The sequence below is a fragment of the Pinus tabuliformis genome, chromosome 2_2, assembly GCF_031772625.1.
Source record: "Pinus tabuliformis cultivar Carrire ecotype Pingquan chromosome 2_2, CPIR1, whole genome shotgun sequence".
NCBI classification, from domain to species: domain Eukaryota; kingdom Viridiplantae; phylum Streptophyta; class Pinopsida; order Pinales; family Pinaceae; genus Pinus; species Pinus tabuliformis.
Window position 1 is genome coordinate 666,745,150 of NC_142300.1, and position 17,209 is coordinate 666,762,358.

The following is a 17,209-nucleotide window of genomic DNA, read 5'->3' on the forward strand; positions in this document are numbered from 1 at the left end:
TTTTGGCTATAACCAAATTTCACTGTAGCTAGAAGATCAGAAAAAGACAACATTTACAACCCCATAGGGTGCTTTAATGTATGAAAATATGCCTTTTGGATTAATGAATGTTGGTGCTACCTTCCAGAGGGCTATGGATATAGCCTTTCTAGGTGAAAAGGAGAAGTTTGTGGTAATCTATTTGGATGACATTACAATTTTTTCCAGGTCAGATGAAGAGCATTTGAAACATTTGCAACAGACTTTTGAAAAATATAGAAGGTATGGCTTATCTTTAAACCCCAAGAAATCTCATTTTGTTTTGAAAGAAGGAAAATTAATTGGTCATATTGTATCAAAAGAAGGGATTAGGATTGATCTAAAAAGAGTAGAAGCAATAAAAAACATACATATACCAAGGAGTAAAAAGTTGATCCAAAGTTCTTTAGGAAAAATAATTTTCCTCAAAAGGTTTGTCCTGAATTATGCAGAAATTGTAAAAGAAATCACTCACATGTAAAAAAAGTATGCATAAGTCAGGTGGACCACAACTACAAGAGACTATTTAAAAAGGATCAAGGAAACCTTTCAAGAATCCCCAATGGTGAGGCTTGATTATGAGAAGCCTTTTCAGATAGTTTCATTTGCTTCTCTTCTTCCTCTTGCAACAATATTTTTACAAAGAAATCAAGACAATAAGGAACAACCTGTAGCATTTTTCAACAGGGTGTTAAGGGATGCAGAGCTAAATTATAATATCCTAGAAAAGAAAGCCTATGATTTGATAAAAGAACTAAATGATTTTATATTTTATGTTCTTCAGTCTCAAATTATTGCATATGTTCCTAGTGCTACTGTCAAAGATGTGTTGATTGAGAGTGAATGATGGAACAAGAGGAAAGTGGATAGCGAAGATCCAAGAATATGACATGGACATCAAACCAACTAAGTTGGTAAAGGGACAAGGATTAGAAAAAATATTGACATAATCTAATTATCAAGCTATGGGAATCAATTTGATGGCTGAATTTGTTGAATCCAAGGCTGTAGAACAACGGGGTAAGAACAAAGAACCTGATAACATAATTCAGTATAAGTATGTTTGTTCTCAGTGGTATAAAGATATTGTCCATTATATATGTTTCCTTAGTTTTCATCCTCCTTTAAATAGAACAAAATATAAATCTCTTAGAGTCAAATCTCATAATTATGTAATAACAAATGGAAGGTTGTATTGGAAGGATCTTGGTGGTATCTTATTGCTCTATTTGACAGAAGGAGAGACTATAGAAATTGTCAATGAGTATCATGGATGTCTCTGTGGTGACCATTATAGTTGGAAAGTTAGTACACATAAGATCTTGAAGGCTAGTTTATTTTGGCCCTCTTTGTTTTCTGATGTTTATAGAATTGTAAGAAGTTGTGAAAAGTTCCAAATGTTTGTTGAAAAGAAGAAATTCCCACCATTATCACTGATTCTTGTGTTTATCAGAGAACCATTAAGAAAATGGGGCCTGGATTTTATAAGGGAGATAAATCACCTTCCAGTGGACAACATAAATGGATCCTAATAGGTACATATTATTTTACTAAATGGGTGGAAGTTGTTCCAATTAGGAGGGAAAACGATTATGTGGTAATCAAATTTCTAGAGGAAAATATTTTCACTAGATTTGGCTATCCAAAAATGTTAGTGGTAGATAATGCTCAAGTGTTCAGATTTGCAAAGCTAATTGAATTTTTTTAGAAATATAATGTGATACTCTTTTATCTTACAACCCATCATCCTCAGGGGAATGGGCTGGCAGAATCTTCAAATAAAGCTCTGGTGAAGGTACTTAAGAAAACTATTGTAGAAAATAAGAAAAATTAGGATTCAAAGATGAAATTTGCCTTATGGGAAAACATGGTCACTACTAAGATGTCAATTGGAAAGTCAAATTTTGAGTTGGTATATGGAGAAACTACTTTGTTTCCTAAGCTAGAAAAACCTATTGTGGCACTTATCCAAGATGCTCAACAAGACACAAATACATTAACAAGGACGATGAACCAATTGGTAGAATTAAATGAAAACAAAGAGAAGGTAATGGAGAATATTCTCAGTTACCAAGAAATGATGAAGCTTGTGTTTGTTAGAAAGGCCATAAATATTGTTTTTCAGCCTAGATATTTGGTTCTTCAATGGGATGTAAGGAGAGAAGATAAAGAAAAACATGAAAGTTTGATCCTGTTATCACTCAGGTTGTTACCAAAAGTTGTAAGAAAGGGAATATGATCGAGGTAACCACATACCAATATTTTAGATAAAAAACTAGCCAATCTATATCCAGAGAGGGCTCTCTCTTTATGATTTATCTTTGTTTTTAGAATATATTAGGCTAGTTATGAGATTCAAGGGTTTTGAGTTTGGGTGGTGAGATTTAATAGAATAGTGAGGTAAAACAGAACAGTTCAGTCCATTGGGCATGATGGAGTCAAAGAAGATGGTTTTCTGGATTTGGTTTCTAACAGAGGATGGCATCACAGAGCAAGGTAGTCAAACATGGAACAATAAAAGGCTGGAATCAGATGAAATGGGCTCAAATGGGTGAAGGGCAGTTAAGAATCCTTCAACATATTGAAAGAGGGGAAATGGATGATTACTGATAAGGAGAAGTTAAGAATTCCTTAGCAAATACTCAACGTGAGAGATTCAGGAAACATGAGCAATTATACTATTTATACTAATTCTGAAGAAAACATAGAGAATAATAAAGACTGAAAATAGAGTGCAATTAAGCAAATTATGAATTAACCTTTTTCTTTACCATTCAAATTATGAAACACAGGTGATATAATAGACATGAAAACTGTCAAACACAAGATATAAGGGACTTATTGATCTGGAGGTTGATTCAAGAATTCTGTGACAGGTCCTCTGCTTCAATTCTTCATCCAGTAGGCTAGACAATAGTTCGATTCCAAAAGTTCAATATTACAGCAAAGTCTAAGGAAATCTACACACAGCACCCAACCTCTTCAAAACTCTAATGAAGGGGGTATTTATACAACAAAATATGTACAATAGATATCTCATAAAAGTTGTGAGATAATATCTAGATCTTAACCTAAATTACTTTACAAGTAACATAGAAGCGGCTCAAGAAATATAACTAATGTAGGTAGGCCTTTAGGGTTCAGCTTGCATCTATCCTGTAGTAACTCTGCGCCGACTGCCTATCTTATTTGTACATTAATTCTGATCTGCCCTCTTTAATTTCTTCTCTGCTGCTTTTTAACTCTGTTTTAACAGTCTTCAATGCTCGTCTGATACACTTTAATGCTTGAACTGATACTCTTTGACGTGTTTTGATCCTCTTTAATTACGAACCGACCCTGTTTCACCGCTGTTTGGCAAAATAGAACTGCTAATGTGTCTTCACACCACCTTTCCTCTGCAATTCATGTTTCTGTAGGTTTCCACTAGCTAGGGTAGCAAATATCCCTGTATATCCCTTTATTTCTTTGTTCTACGGGCTTGGAAGTCCCTCGACGCTAGTTCGAACTGTGTTTGAAGGACGGAAATTGTAACTGACAGCTTGAATGGCAGGCTGAGGAGCTCGCTTTTGTAGCTTTGCTGGTTAGGAGGTGGTCGAAACTGAACTGCGAAATCAGTGATCTTACTTTGTAGGAGAGCACGGAGCACTATATGCTGAAGAACATAAAAAAATGGTCCTTTTCCCTTCTTTTTGACAAAATGAATTTTGGCGGGAAAACTTGACTTGAAGGATGGATGACGTAAGCATGATGTCAACAGGAGTACAGGACAGATGATGTGGCAGATGACGTGGCAAGTGACGTCAGCAAAGGATAGCTGAAATCAGTGGATGACATCAGCAGGGGGAGGGTGGTAGATGGTTTTTCCTACACCGCTTTTGGGGCTGGGCGGTTTCGGGTGGCGAGCAAGCGAACACAGCGACAGAGCGATGCGTGTCCATGGTATGGGAGCAATATCGCCGATTCCCCAGGTGTTAAACAGTGGCAGATAAGGGGGTCGCGAAATGAATATTGGCCATCGGATAGACGGAGCCTGATCGGATGGTGGGCACTCTACGGAGATGACAGGGAGTTAACGCGCGGGCTCGACATAATAAACAATGGTTTATAATAGTATTGGGGTAGATTTGATTGGTATGCGGGGATAGGTTTATTAATTAACGTGGGGTTAATTAATACCTGATTGCACGTGGAGGCTATTAACAGGTTTCAAATGAACCTATTAATCCCATTTGTACAGTAAATACGGTTATATTTAACTGGGGGCAGGGAATAATAATGTTTTTGGGATTTACATAATACGGGGAAGGGTACTATTTCAGAAGGGATTTATATATAATAATAAAAGTTAAAAATTAATATGATTTATGAAATGGGAAACGCTAAGTGATAAACTTAGGCTTAGGGTAAAAAGGGTTTTTACAAGACGTTTTTGCCAATTTCCTAAGTAAAAAGGGTTTTACTTAGGTGATGTTTATGAAATGAGATGAGATGGAGTGGCTTTTTAGGGATATTAAGAACAGATCCTTAATATTGGAGGGGGGAAATTAGTAAGTGATTGGGGAAAGTATGAAGGGGAGTTAGTTATGAAATCTGCCTTGCCTGAGTTGCTCCAAGAGTAATGTCTGCCATAGCACTTTGTGATAGAAGTGTAAGTCAACACATTTTTTTAGAGACAAAATCAATTACAAGTTTCATTCTGCAACATCATTCTACCTACCCAGCCTACATGGCCTAACATTTTTTCTTCTTTCTTGGGTGCACTTGGACTAGTAAACCCTTTTCAATTTTTCTTTTCTTTGCATGGTAAACCTACCTAAGTCTGCACTTATTACTTCGAAGGGATCAGATTAAACTGTTGAGCTCCTTTGCTTCTCTACCTATCTACATACCTGCCAAGATTAAATAGTTTGGTAAGATTTTATTCTCTGTCTTTAAAACATGAAATTCAAACATGAAATAGCCAAGATTAAGTTGTTTGGTCATCCATCAATTGTGGAAAAAAATAACAAACTGCACACAATGTTTTATTTACAGAAAATGAAATAGTAGTGGCATTTGGACTTGCACACTTTCCTGTTCTTTTTATTTGGGGTTCAATTCTTTTCATTTTTTCTTCTGACCATTTATATATTTTTTTTCACCCTTTGATTTTTCTTTTAGGGCATACCCTCTTTAAATTTTTTAATTTTTTGATATTTTCATAATATGGAAATCTTTGCAACAAGGAAAATGATGAACATATTACAGAGCTCAATCAGTCAATCATGAAATATGACACCTATTGCTATAGGAGTATAACAGTGGCTCCACTTGGGGATGGCTTTCCCTGGTGGAAAGTCAAGAAAAACAGGTCGGATGGCCTTCTGTGTAACTCTGCTTTTGCTCTAAAATCTTCCTTTTCTGAATCTAGAAATTGTACAAAAAGGATCATGTAAAATATATACATTATTCTTGAGCTGATTCAAACAATTATAGATCTATTCTAGATAGTCTGCCTGCCAAGACATGATTTCAAAATTTTCTGCTCTTTCCTCCTCATTCTCACTGTTTCAATAAACAAGCTAATCACTTTTTTTAGGCTATTGAATTTGAATTTCCTTATGTACATGTTAGAGTCAAAATATATCAACAAATTGGATCAAAGTAATGTTTCAACATTTGACCATTCACTGGTCCTTCTTTTGTTTCTGTACCATCCAAGCTTTTCAGAAAGTAAGTATTGTTCCCTTGCAATGCCTGGATGATAAATGGCCCTTTCCATAGGAAGTCAAACTTCCCATGGTTTCCTTTGTCTTCTCTTCTGGAATCCCACCTTAGAAATTTGTCTCCAATGTAAAAGTCTTCTACTTTGGTCCCTTTATTAAATATTTTCTTGAGTTTTTCTTATAACACTTGGGATCTTTGGTGCACTTCTTCTCTGGTCTACTACAAATGGATGGTCTGATTTATTCTTCTTTGAATAGCATTGGGTTCCACTTGAGCTTCTTGTAACAATTTCATCACAAGAACTCCTAAATATGAAGGAAACACAACCTCCATGCCATAAACTAGCTCATAAGGGGTGGTTCCAATAGATCTTTTTGTAGTAAGTCTATCTACCAATAATGCATTTGTGAGTTTCTTGTGCCAGTTATTCTTGTTCTCTTCCAACATTTTCTTTATAATATTGATCAGGATTTTATTGGAGGACTCAACTAAACCATTACCTTGACGGTAATAGGCTATGGAATGGCCTAAAGTGATATGGTATTTGTTGCATAAATTTATCAGTTTCTTGGTCTTGAAGGAAACAACATTGTCAGTTATGATATTTTCAGGACAACCAAACCTAGACAAGATGTTGGTCTCTAAGAATCCTATAATCACAGTGTCATTGGATTTTCTAGAGGGAATGGCTTCTATCCATTTGGTGAAATAGTTTGTGGCAGTAAGAATCCATTTGTGTTGGCCAGAAGAGGGAGGATGGATTTCTCCAATGAAGTCCAAACCCCATTGTTGAAAAGGTTTTTCAGTGGAAATTGGTCTCAAGGGCAAGGGCAACAGTTTCCTTTCGCCTTCAAAAATTTGGCATTTGTGGCAAGCAGTGAAAAACTTCTTTACATCAACGAACAAGGTTGGCCAGTAAAATCCAGCCCTTAGGATTTTCTCTGCAGTTGATTTCCAGTAGAGGTGTCCACCACAACTCCCTGCATGAAATTCTTTGAGAACCTTGTCAGCTTCTTCCTTTATTAAACAATTCAATAGAATACATTCATGATTTTTCCAAAAAATAGCATTATCTAAAACACAGAATTTTGAAGCTTTCATTTTTAAAAACCTTTTCTTTGTTCTGGATAACCCTGTATGAGCTTGCAAGTTTAATAATACATGAATTATATCAGCATACCAAGGTGATTCTAAAAAGGCATGGCTGATTTGTGGAGTTGCCATCTCTTGTTCGTTATCGAGTTCATTAATATCCAGGGTTGGAAAGTTTGTTTCAGTCATGAGTTTAGCCAATCCCTGTCCTTTTATCAGCTTTGTAGGTTTTATTTCAATGTCATACTCCAATATTTTAGCAATCCATTTACCTCGTTTGCCTTCAATTCCATCCTGAGTCAAGATGTCTTTTACGACAGCATTTGGTGCATAAGCTATTACATGTGAGTACAATATATAGACTCTGAAGTCTTCAATAGCTTTCACAAGTGCATAAGCCTGTTTTTCCATGATTTTATAATTCATAGGTGCATCTCTAAGTGCTTTACTAAAAAAGGCTATGGGTTTTTCACATCCTTGATCATCTTTTTGAAGTAAAATTGCTGCTATTGTGTGCTCAGATGCAAATGGGAAAATTATGAAGTCTCTATCAAAATTTGGACTTGTGAGGAGTGGTGTTCTAGTTAAAGAAAATTTAATTTCTTCAAACGCTTGTTTGGCTTCTACTATCCATTTAACCTTTGAATCCTTTCTCAATATGTTGTTTAGAAATCTGATTAATTTAGCCAAATTAGATATATCTTCTCAAAATGTTAATCTACCCTAGGAAAGCTTGAAGTTCTTTGACATTTCTGGGGTGGGGTATTTGCAGAATAGCTTGTATTCTAGCAGGGTCAATTCTGATGCCATCTTTGGCGATGATATGGCCTAACAGTTTTCCTTCTTCTAGACCAAACAAAGACTTTTTAGGATTTAATGAAATACCATATTATCTGCATTTTAGGAACACTTGTCTCAAATGGTCTAAATGTTGCTGGTTTGGTTTTGAGAACACAGTGAGGTCATCTAGATATACAACCAGAAAATCATGAATATCTTTTGCAAAAGCTATGTCCATTGCTCATTGAAAGATTGCCCCTGCGTTCTTAAGTCCGAATGGCATTTTGACATATTTGACTGTACCCCATGGTGTTGTAAATGCAGTTTTTTATTGTTCATAAGGATGAACCAAAATCTGATTAAAACTTGAAAACCCATCCAGAAATGAAATCCTAGAAGCACCTACTACCCTTTGTAAAATATGATCCATTTTAGGCAATGGGTAGTTGTCTTTCAAAGAAACCTTGTTTAAATTTCTTAAGTCAACACATAACCTAATTTCACCTGTTTTCTTCATGGTAGGCACTAAATTAGATACCCACTCTGAAAATCTGATTGGAGAAATTATCCTTGCATCATGCATTTGTTTGATTTCTTTTTCAATTAAAGGAAGCAGTACAGGGCTGATTCTTCTAAGATTTTGTTTGAATGGTTTTTGATTTTCCTTGAGGGGTATTGTATGTTGAATTACAGAGGTGTTATAAGATTTTAGGTCTTCATATCTCCAAGCAAAAAAATCCTGGAATTCTTTGATCAGTTCAACATACTTAAGTTTTTGATCAAGGGGAAAGATTTGGACAATTTTACCATTTTTAGATTCTGTTCAGTTCCTATATTGTAGTGTTCAATGTCTTCTTTTGGAGGTTCCATCTGAGGTTTCTTTGGAATATCATTAAAATCAAAGAGATCTTCCAAAGGAGTTAATCCTTTAGGAAAATGATTGTCTTTCAAGTTGATAATTTTAGATTCTCCTTCAATAATCTCATCAACATCTGTTTCTTCAAGATCATGTATTTTCTCTTTGGTAAATTTCATTGGATGAAACATTCGAGTTGCATTTTTTTTTAAATGTGTGATTCTATCTGATTTGGATCAAACTCAGTAACTGTATTTTCATCTGCGTTAGTGCTGGAAAATTCCTCTTCTAAGGTTAAAAAATTGTTGATCTAATTATCACTGTGAAACACCTGCTAGTTCTTCACATTATCAGGTATGGCTAGCCCGTGTCTAATTTTAGCTGTGAAATGATGATTTGTTTCAAATGGCAATTTACAGGTGCTAGCAAACATTTCTAGACTGTGAGCTTGCAAGTTATGTTTTCTTGAGATTTTGGAAAGATGAGTTTCTAAAAATGTGTTTAGGATCTCTATGGTTGTTCCTCTGTATTCTCTCAATTTGGGATAATTTGTCAAGAAATTCCCTTTTATCTGTTGAATGATTAAATCAGAATCTCCTAGGACTGACACTCTAGTTGCTCCCAATTTCTTGACCAGTTTAAGACCTAGCAACAGAGCTTCATATTCAGCCATATTATTGGTGCACCTAAAGTTTAACCTATAGGCATGGCCTTCAGCATGATTTTTTTCAAGATTGTGCACCCAGACTCCTGCTCCTGCTCCTAATTTGACCACAGAACCATCAAATTCTAAGTTCCAAAGGATTTCCTGTTGATGATTTATATCTGGAATTTCAGGGATCTGTCTAAGAGGGAGATATGGTTTTTTTAGTTTCTTCTGATTTCTCTGACGTTTCATGATATTTAGAAATTTCTTGGATTTGGGCACTAGGCCTTTCATTTGCAATTTTCTCTGTTTCAACTGTTAGTACTTTCAATTCATGTGAGGGATTGATTTCAACATTGTAAAGGATAAAAGAACCCATATCTAAATGTACTGAGTATATAGGGAAATTTTTAGGTTTCTCTTGACTACTTACTACATACTTCATAAGGGTTTCTTTGTATAGTCTCTTGGGTTGACCAAACACTGAAATAGTAGTGTAAGACATGTCCAGCTATAGAGATCCTTGAAGCTTTGCACCCCAAGATCTAGACAATAATATACCATACTTTGGAGGAATATCAGCTACTATTATGTCCATTAAAATGGTTTTGGTAGGATATTAGACTAGTGACACACATAAATCTTTGATTAAACCCAAACATTTGACCTGAAGTGAATCAAAAGAAAAAATATCTTTATATCGCCTGGTGATGTCAAGGTCAAGTTTCTCCATTACAAATTTAGGCATTAAGTTATGGGAAGCACCAGAATCAAACATGGCATTATGGAGTATTTTATCATGTATGTTTAAACCTACATAAAATGGAGGAATTTCTCCTTCTGCCATTTCTCTATTTACTTCGGGGCCAAATATCAATTCTGGCTGGTCATCAAAAACGTTTACTGAATATTCATTCACAGAAATTTTGAGTGATATGCTGATTTGACTTCTGCAGACATCATGTTTAGCTAATTCTGATAATGGAATAACTATCTTTAGTTTTCCTACTTCTGTTTCAAGATTGAAAGGTTTTTTGGTCTGAGTTTTTGTATTTCGGAAACTTGAATTTCCTACATTTTTCTCGTCTTAATGGGTGGGATTGTGGGCTGAATTTGCTTCCAAATCAGGTTCTAGAGGCTCTTCTTCTTTTTCTTTAGTAGGAATAGAAGTGGGAGGTTGTCTGTTAAGTGGCTGATTATCTGATATATCCTCAACAATTGGATTGTTAGGGCTAGTATTTATTTTAGAAAAAATATGTACATGGTGGTTATTGATTTTACCTTTTTTGGGTTGTTTGGTATCTTTCGTTTATTGATTTCAGGGACATCTATCCTTCTGCTCCTCAGATTGTATTGTTTGTGGACTTCATAAATGGCTGTATCATATCCCTCCCTAGAGTCAAATGATTCACCTGACTAAGTTTGGAATTGTTTCACAACGTGAGCTTCTTGATCGTCTTGGGTCAAGAAAACTTGTTGTTCATTGTTGAGTCCCATCAAATTGATTTGAGTGTCTTCAGTTGGTTCATTAGAAGTTGAGGCTTCAACATAATTTTCTTGAAATGGGGGCCTAATATTTTGGTTAGGCCTTGTCTTTGCAGTGTTAGGATTTTGGTTCTTCCTGAAATTTGGATTTCTCCCAGTATTGCTTGGTTGACCATCCCAAGGGAATTTTCTCTCAATTGTTTCCACTATATCTCCAAGCCTATCCATTCCTTTGATAATAGCATCTACTTTCTATTCAAAGTCAAAAGGTTCTTCTTTGAAAGGGGTCCTTCTTTCAGCTCTGGATATAGATCTTTTAGATATCAGATTGGCCTCAACACTGACAACTATGCTCTGCATTTATTTTAAGTTTCGAGGAGCTCTTTCCCTGAGTTGGTATGCCATATCAGAATCAAATGCATCAAGGAATTTGATCAAGGCCAAATCTGGAGGAGGTTTGAGACTCTGAGGGATAGCATTGTAGATATTATTAAATTTGGTATAGTAATCTTGGACAATTTCTTGTGTGCCTCTTCTTAGATTTTCATACTCTGATAAAATATGGAGTGGATCTTTCTTCTTTTCCCATCTGTTCAAGAAGGTCTGATAAAGTGCTTGGGGATCATTTATATTGTTTGTAGGGAGGGCTCTAAACCAGGTTCTAACATCTCCAGTTAAACTTTTAACAAATACTTTCATTCTAACATCATCATCATCAATCTCAAAGTTTTCAAAATAGTCGGTCATTTTCTTGGTATGTTGTTCAACTGTGTAAGTGTTAGTACTGTCCAAATAGGTGATTTTACTTTGATGGTCTTGAGGCATGGCCCCTGGATTTGCAGGTAAGTTTAGGGGAGTATATCGGTTTGCTATGGTTGCAGAAACAGATGTGACAAATGGAAGGGTAGGAATAACAATGGAAATGTGTGTTGTCAATGGAGGAGTGAAAAGAGTGGTTTGAAGTGCTGATGATGAACTTGGAGAAGCTACAGTGATCACAAAAAGGTTTGATGTTTTTTTAGAGGTAAACTCAGATTGAACGAACTTCTACAAATGTCTGTCAAGTTGTGAACTATCAGAATTTTCTTGGCTCTCTTGGCTTCTATGGATCCTAGGAATCCGATTAGGATTTTCAAATACAGGTGGGGGATTAGGATTAGGATTTCATCTAGTGTAACGAATCCTTTCTAAAGCCAGTTTCTAGTTGTTTTTAGTCTTTTCTTGGAATAGTTTTGACAATACAACTTTGACTGTCTCTTCTAGGAGTTTGAGATGTGAGAGTTTTGAAATTTCCTAAATACTTTATTGAAAAGGGGAACTGATCAAGTATTTGAAACCAACTGTTCAATACATAAACTAGACCGGAGATAGAATGAAGCAGCATTTATTTACTTCTGCAATTGCAAAACAAAAGATGTTTCAAAGGCTACCTAGCTAACTTCAAGCTCCATCTGTAGCTTATGAAATAAACAATAGTAACAAACAATTATTCAGGTCCCCAGTGGAGTCGCCAATGATGTTATCACTCAGGTTGTTCCCAAAAGTTGTAAGAAAGGGAATACGACCGAGGTAACCACAGACCAATCTTTTAGATACAGAATCTAGCCAATCTGTATCTAGAGAGGGCTCTCTCTTTATGATTTAGATTTGTTTTTAGAAGATATTAGGCTAGTTATGAGGTTCAAGGGTTTTGTTTTGAGTTTGGGTGGTGAGATTCAATAGAACAGTGAGGTAAAATAGAACAGTTCAGTCCATTGGGCATGATGGAGTCAAGGAAGATGGTTTTCTGGATTTGGTTTCTAACAGAGGATGGCATCACAGAGAAAGGTAGTCAAACATGGAACAATAAAAGGCCAAAATCAAATGAAATGGACTCAAATGGGTGAAGGGTAGTTAAGAATCCTTCAACATATTGAAAGAGGGAAAATGGATGACTACTGATAAGGAGCAGTTAAGAATTCCTTAGAAAATACTCAATGTGAGAGAATCAGGAAACATGAGCAATTAAGAATTCATTGTTTATACTAATTCTGAAGAAAACACAGAGAATAATAAATACTGAAAACAAAGTGCGGTTAAGCAAATTCTGAATTAACCTTTTTCTTTACCATTCAGATTATGAAACACAGGTGATATAATAAACATGAAAAATGTAAAACACAAGATATAAGGGACTTATTGATCCGGAGGTTGATTCAAGAATTCTATGACAGGTCCTTCGTTTCAATTCTTCATCCAATAGGCCAGACAACAGTTTGATTCCAACAACTTTTTATTCCAAAAGTTGAATATTACAGCAAAGTCTAAGGAAATCTACACACAACACCCAACCTCTTCAAAACTCTAATGAAGGGGGTATTTATACAACAAAATATGTACAACAGATATCTCATAAAAGCTGTGAGATAATATCTAGATCTTAACCTAAATTAGTTTACAAGTAAAATAGAAGTGGCTCGAGAAATATAACTGATGTAGGCAGCCCTTGGTTCAGCTTGCACCTGTCCTGTAGTAACTCTGCGCCGACTGCCTGTCTTATCTGTACATTAATTCTGATCTGACCTCTTTAATTTCTTCTCTGCTGCTTTTTAATTCTGTTCTAACAGTCTTCAATGCTCGTCTGATACACTTTAATTCTTGAACTGATACTCTTTGACGTGTTTTGATCCTCTTTAATTCCGTACCGACCCTGGCTCACCGTTGTTTGAGCCATTGTTTGGCAAAATAGAACTACTAATGTGTCTTCACACCGCCTTTCCTCTGTAATTCATGTTCCTGTAGGTTTCCATTGGCTAGGGTAGCAAATATCCCTGTATATCCCTTTATTTCTTTGTTCTGTGGGCTTGGAAGTCCCTTAGTGCTGGTTCGAACTGTGTTTGAAGGACATAAACTGTAATTGGCAGCTTGAATGGCAGGCTGAGGAACTCACTTTTGTAGCTTTGCTGGTCAGGAGGCAGTCAAAACTGAACCGCGAACTCAATGATCTTACTTTGTAGGAGAGTGCAAAGCACTATATGTTGAAGAACATATAAAAAGTGGTCTTTTTCCCTTCTTTTTGACAAAATGAATTTTGGCGAGAAAACATGATTTGAAGGACGGATGACGTAAGAATGACGTCAACAGGAGTATGGGACAGATGATGTGGCAAGTGATGTCAGCAAAGGATAGCTGACATCAGCAGATGATGTTAGCAGGGGGAGGGCGGTAGATGGTTTTGCCCACACCGCTTTTGGGGCAAGGCAGTTTCGGGTGGCGGGCGAGCGAACATGGCAACGGAGTGATGCATGTCCATGGTACGGAAGCAATAGCATCGGTTCCCTGGGAGTTAAATAGTGGTAGATAAAGGGGTCACGAAATGAATATCGGATGGATGGAGGTTGATCGAACAATGGGCGCTCTACAGAGATGGCGGGGAATTAACAAGCGGGCCCGACATAATAAACAATGGTTTATAATAGTATCGGGGTGGATTTGATTGGTTTGAGGGGATAGTTTTATTGATTAACGTGGGCTTAGTTAATCCCTGATTGCATGCAGAGGCTATTAACAGGTTTCAAATGAACCTATTAATCCCATTTGTACAGTGACTACGGTTATATTTAACCGGGGGTGGGGAATACTAATGTTTTTTGGATTTACATAATACGGGGAAGGGTACTATTTCACAAGGGACTTATATATAATATTCAAAGTTAAAAATTAATATGATTTATGAAATGGGAAACGCTAAGTGATAAACCTAGGCTTAGGGTAAAAAGGGTTTTTACAAGGAGTTTTTGCTAATTTCCTAAGTGAAATGGTTTTACTTAGGTAATGTTTATGAAATGAGATGAGATGGAGTGGCTTTTTAGGGATATTAAGAACATATCCTTAATACTGGAGGGGGGAAATTAGTAAGTGATTGGGGAAAGTATGAAGGGGAGTTAGTTATGAAATCTACCTCGCTTGAGCTGCTCCAAGAGTAATGTCTGCCATAGCACTTTGTGATAGAAGTGTAAGTCAACACATTTTTTAGAGACAAAATCAATCACAAGTCTCATTCTGCAACATCATTCTACCTACCTAGCCTACTTGGCCTAGCATTTTTCTTCTTTCTTCGGTGCACTTAGAGTAGCAAACCCTTTTCAATTTTTCTTTTCTTTGCGTGTTAAACCTACCTAAGTCTGCACTTATTACTTCCAAGGGCTCAGATTAAGCTGTTGAGCTCCTCTGCTTCTCTACCTATCTACATATCTGTCAAGATTAAACAGTTTGGTCAGATTTTATTCCCTATCTCTAAAACATGAAATTCAAACATGAACTAGCCAAGATTAAGCTGTTTGGCCATCCATCAATTATGGCAAAAAAAGAACAAAATGCACACAATGTTTTATTTATAGAAAATGTAGTAGTGGCATTTGGACTTGCACACTTTCTTGGTCTTTTTATTTGGGGTTCATTTCTTTTCATTTTTTCTTTCGACCATTTATATATTTTTTTCACCCTTTGGTTTTTCTTTTAGGGCATACCCTCTTTAAATTTTTTAATATTTTTATATTTTCATAATATGGAAACCTTTGCAGCAAGGAAAAGGATGAACAAATTACAGAGCTCAATCAGTCAATCATGAAATATGACACCTATTGCTATAGGAGTATAACAGATCCTTTATGGTTTGGTGCTTTTAAAATGGCAGAAGTTAGAACCAATAATACTTTCATTCTGGAGAATTTGGATGGTCAATTGTTGTAGCTTCGTTTCAATGGGAAATATCTGAAACACTACCTTCAACATTGACTTCATTCTATTTCATCATTGTATATATCGGTTTGATCATTGTGAATATTCAGTAAGCTCTTCATTGTAATATTTCACGCTATGATTTTCATTTCATGCCTGAGGTGAATGAACTAATCTGTGACTCTTAGTGTTTGGTCTCAAAGCACTATCCCAAAGTCGAGCCAAATGTTTTAGCTCAGTTTACTTTTCTTCATGTATTAAAAATAATATATATGTGTGTGTGTGTACTAAAAGAAATTAAAAAACAAAGTCAAAGTTTTGACTTAGGATTTTGATTAATTATTAATGGTGGATTAAGAAACGCTGATTAATTTGTAATGCAGAATTAAAATTAAATGGATTTTGGTGGGTATTTGTTCACCAAAGTTGGACATTGTTAAACTTCGATTGGATTGTCAGGCGTGATGGAGAGAAGAGGAGGGCCATAATGGATGGTGTAAACCCGATAACACTACACGCCCGACTGTTAGCTCACCATGTGCCTCCGTAAGAATTTTCAAATATCTATGTTGAACACAGATCAATGACGAAGGTGATTTATGGGGGGACTCCATTGGATTTCCTTTGTATGGGAGTATGCCCTCGTAACTCATCAAAAAGCGAGAGTGAAACTATTACTCAAGTGTTTTTTCATTGCCCTCTCACCACCTTGCCACCATTATTTCTCTGCCTTCTCATCAACCATGTCATCCCGTCACTGCATTCCATCTTGTTTCCATGTCACTAATTCGTACACCCCCCCCCCTTTTTCCATTTTTTCCATAAATCCCATTACCCCTGGCCATTTCATTTTACCATTGTTCTTCTTCCCTACATTCATAGATTGGGATTATACAACTCAGAGCTCCAGTCAAAATTAATCAATAGTAACCAAGTATTTACACATTGTCTCCTTCATCCTAGCTGTCAAAAGGTCCAAGAAAAGCATTCTAACAGAGTCCTCTTCTCATATTTCTTAATGGACACTGAAAGGGACATCTTTGACCTAATTTTCTCTTTAGAATTCACAGAATTCGACCAGCATATCGTACTCCATCAAGCAGAGTCTCTTGTGTATGCTGCAACCGTTAGGTATGGTATTTTAGCTACAATGATCCCTCAGACATATGTATTTCCAGAATTTGTTTATTGGCTAGCCTCCGCCTTATATCCACATAAATAGTTTGTCATGAAAAAATTAGGGGAGAATATATTCCAAGTTTCTTCCATTTTAATACATTAGGTCTTGTGTTTTCCTTCTTTTAACTCCTGTTATCACTTAGAATTTTATCAAGGTTAAAGAAAGAAATTTATGAGGTAACCACAAACCTAATCTTTTAGACTCGGGTTCTAGCCAACCTAAGTCCAGAGAGGGCTCTCTCTTTATAATTTAACTTTGTTTTGGTGGGATTTTGGGATAGTTCTTAGTGCTCATAAGGCTTTGATTTTGGTTGGGAGGTGGAATTCTAGGAATAGATGGACAGAGCAAGGATTTCAAGCCATTGGGCTATGGAGTCAATCAAAGGATGGCTTAACTGGATCATATCAATCACTAAAGGAAGATTTCATAGGGCAGGCTAGAAAAGCAAAAGGAAAATCTCCAAGTTCCAATGGATGAGCTAGTCCTAACTAGGGTGAAAGGGCAATGAAGAATCCCTATATCGGGATTAAGATGAAGAGAAGAAGGATATCAATAGTAAAGGGCAACTAAGAACCCTTTACTATGGACCTAGGGGGGAAACTACAGAAATAAGGGAATAATTAAGAATTCCCAGACCAATATAGTTTAGTAGAAAACATAGAAAAAGTAAACAATAAAGACAAAGAGCATTAAAGCTAATTTTGAAATATCATTCCTTGTTTAC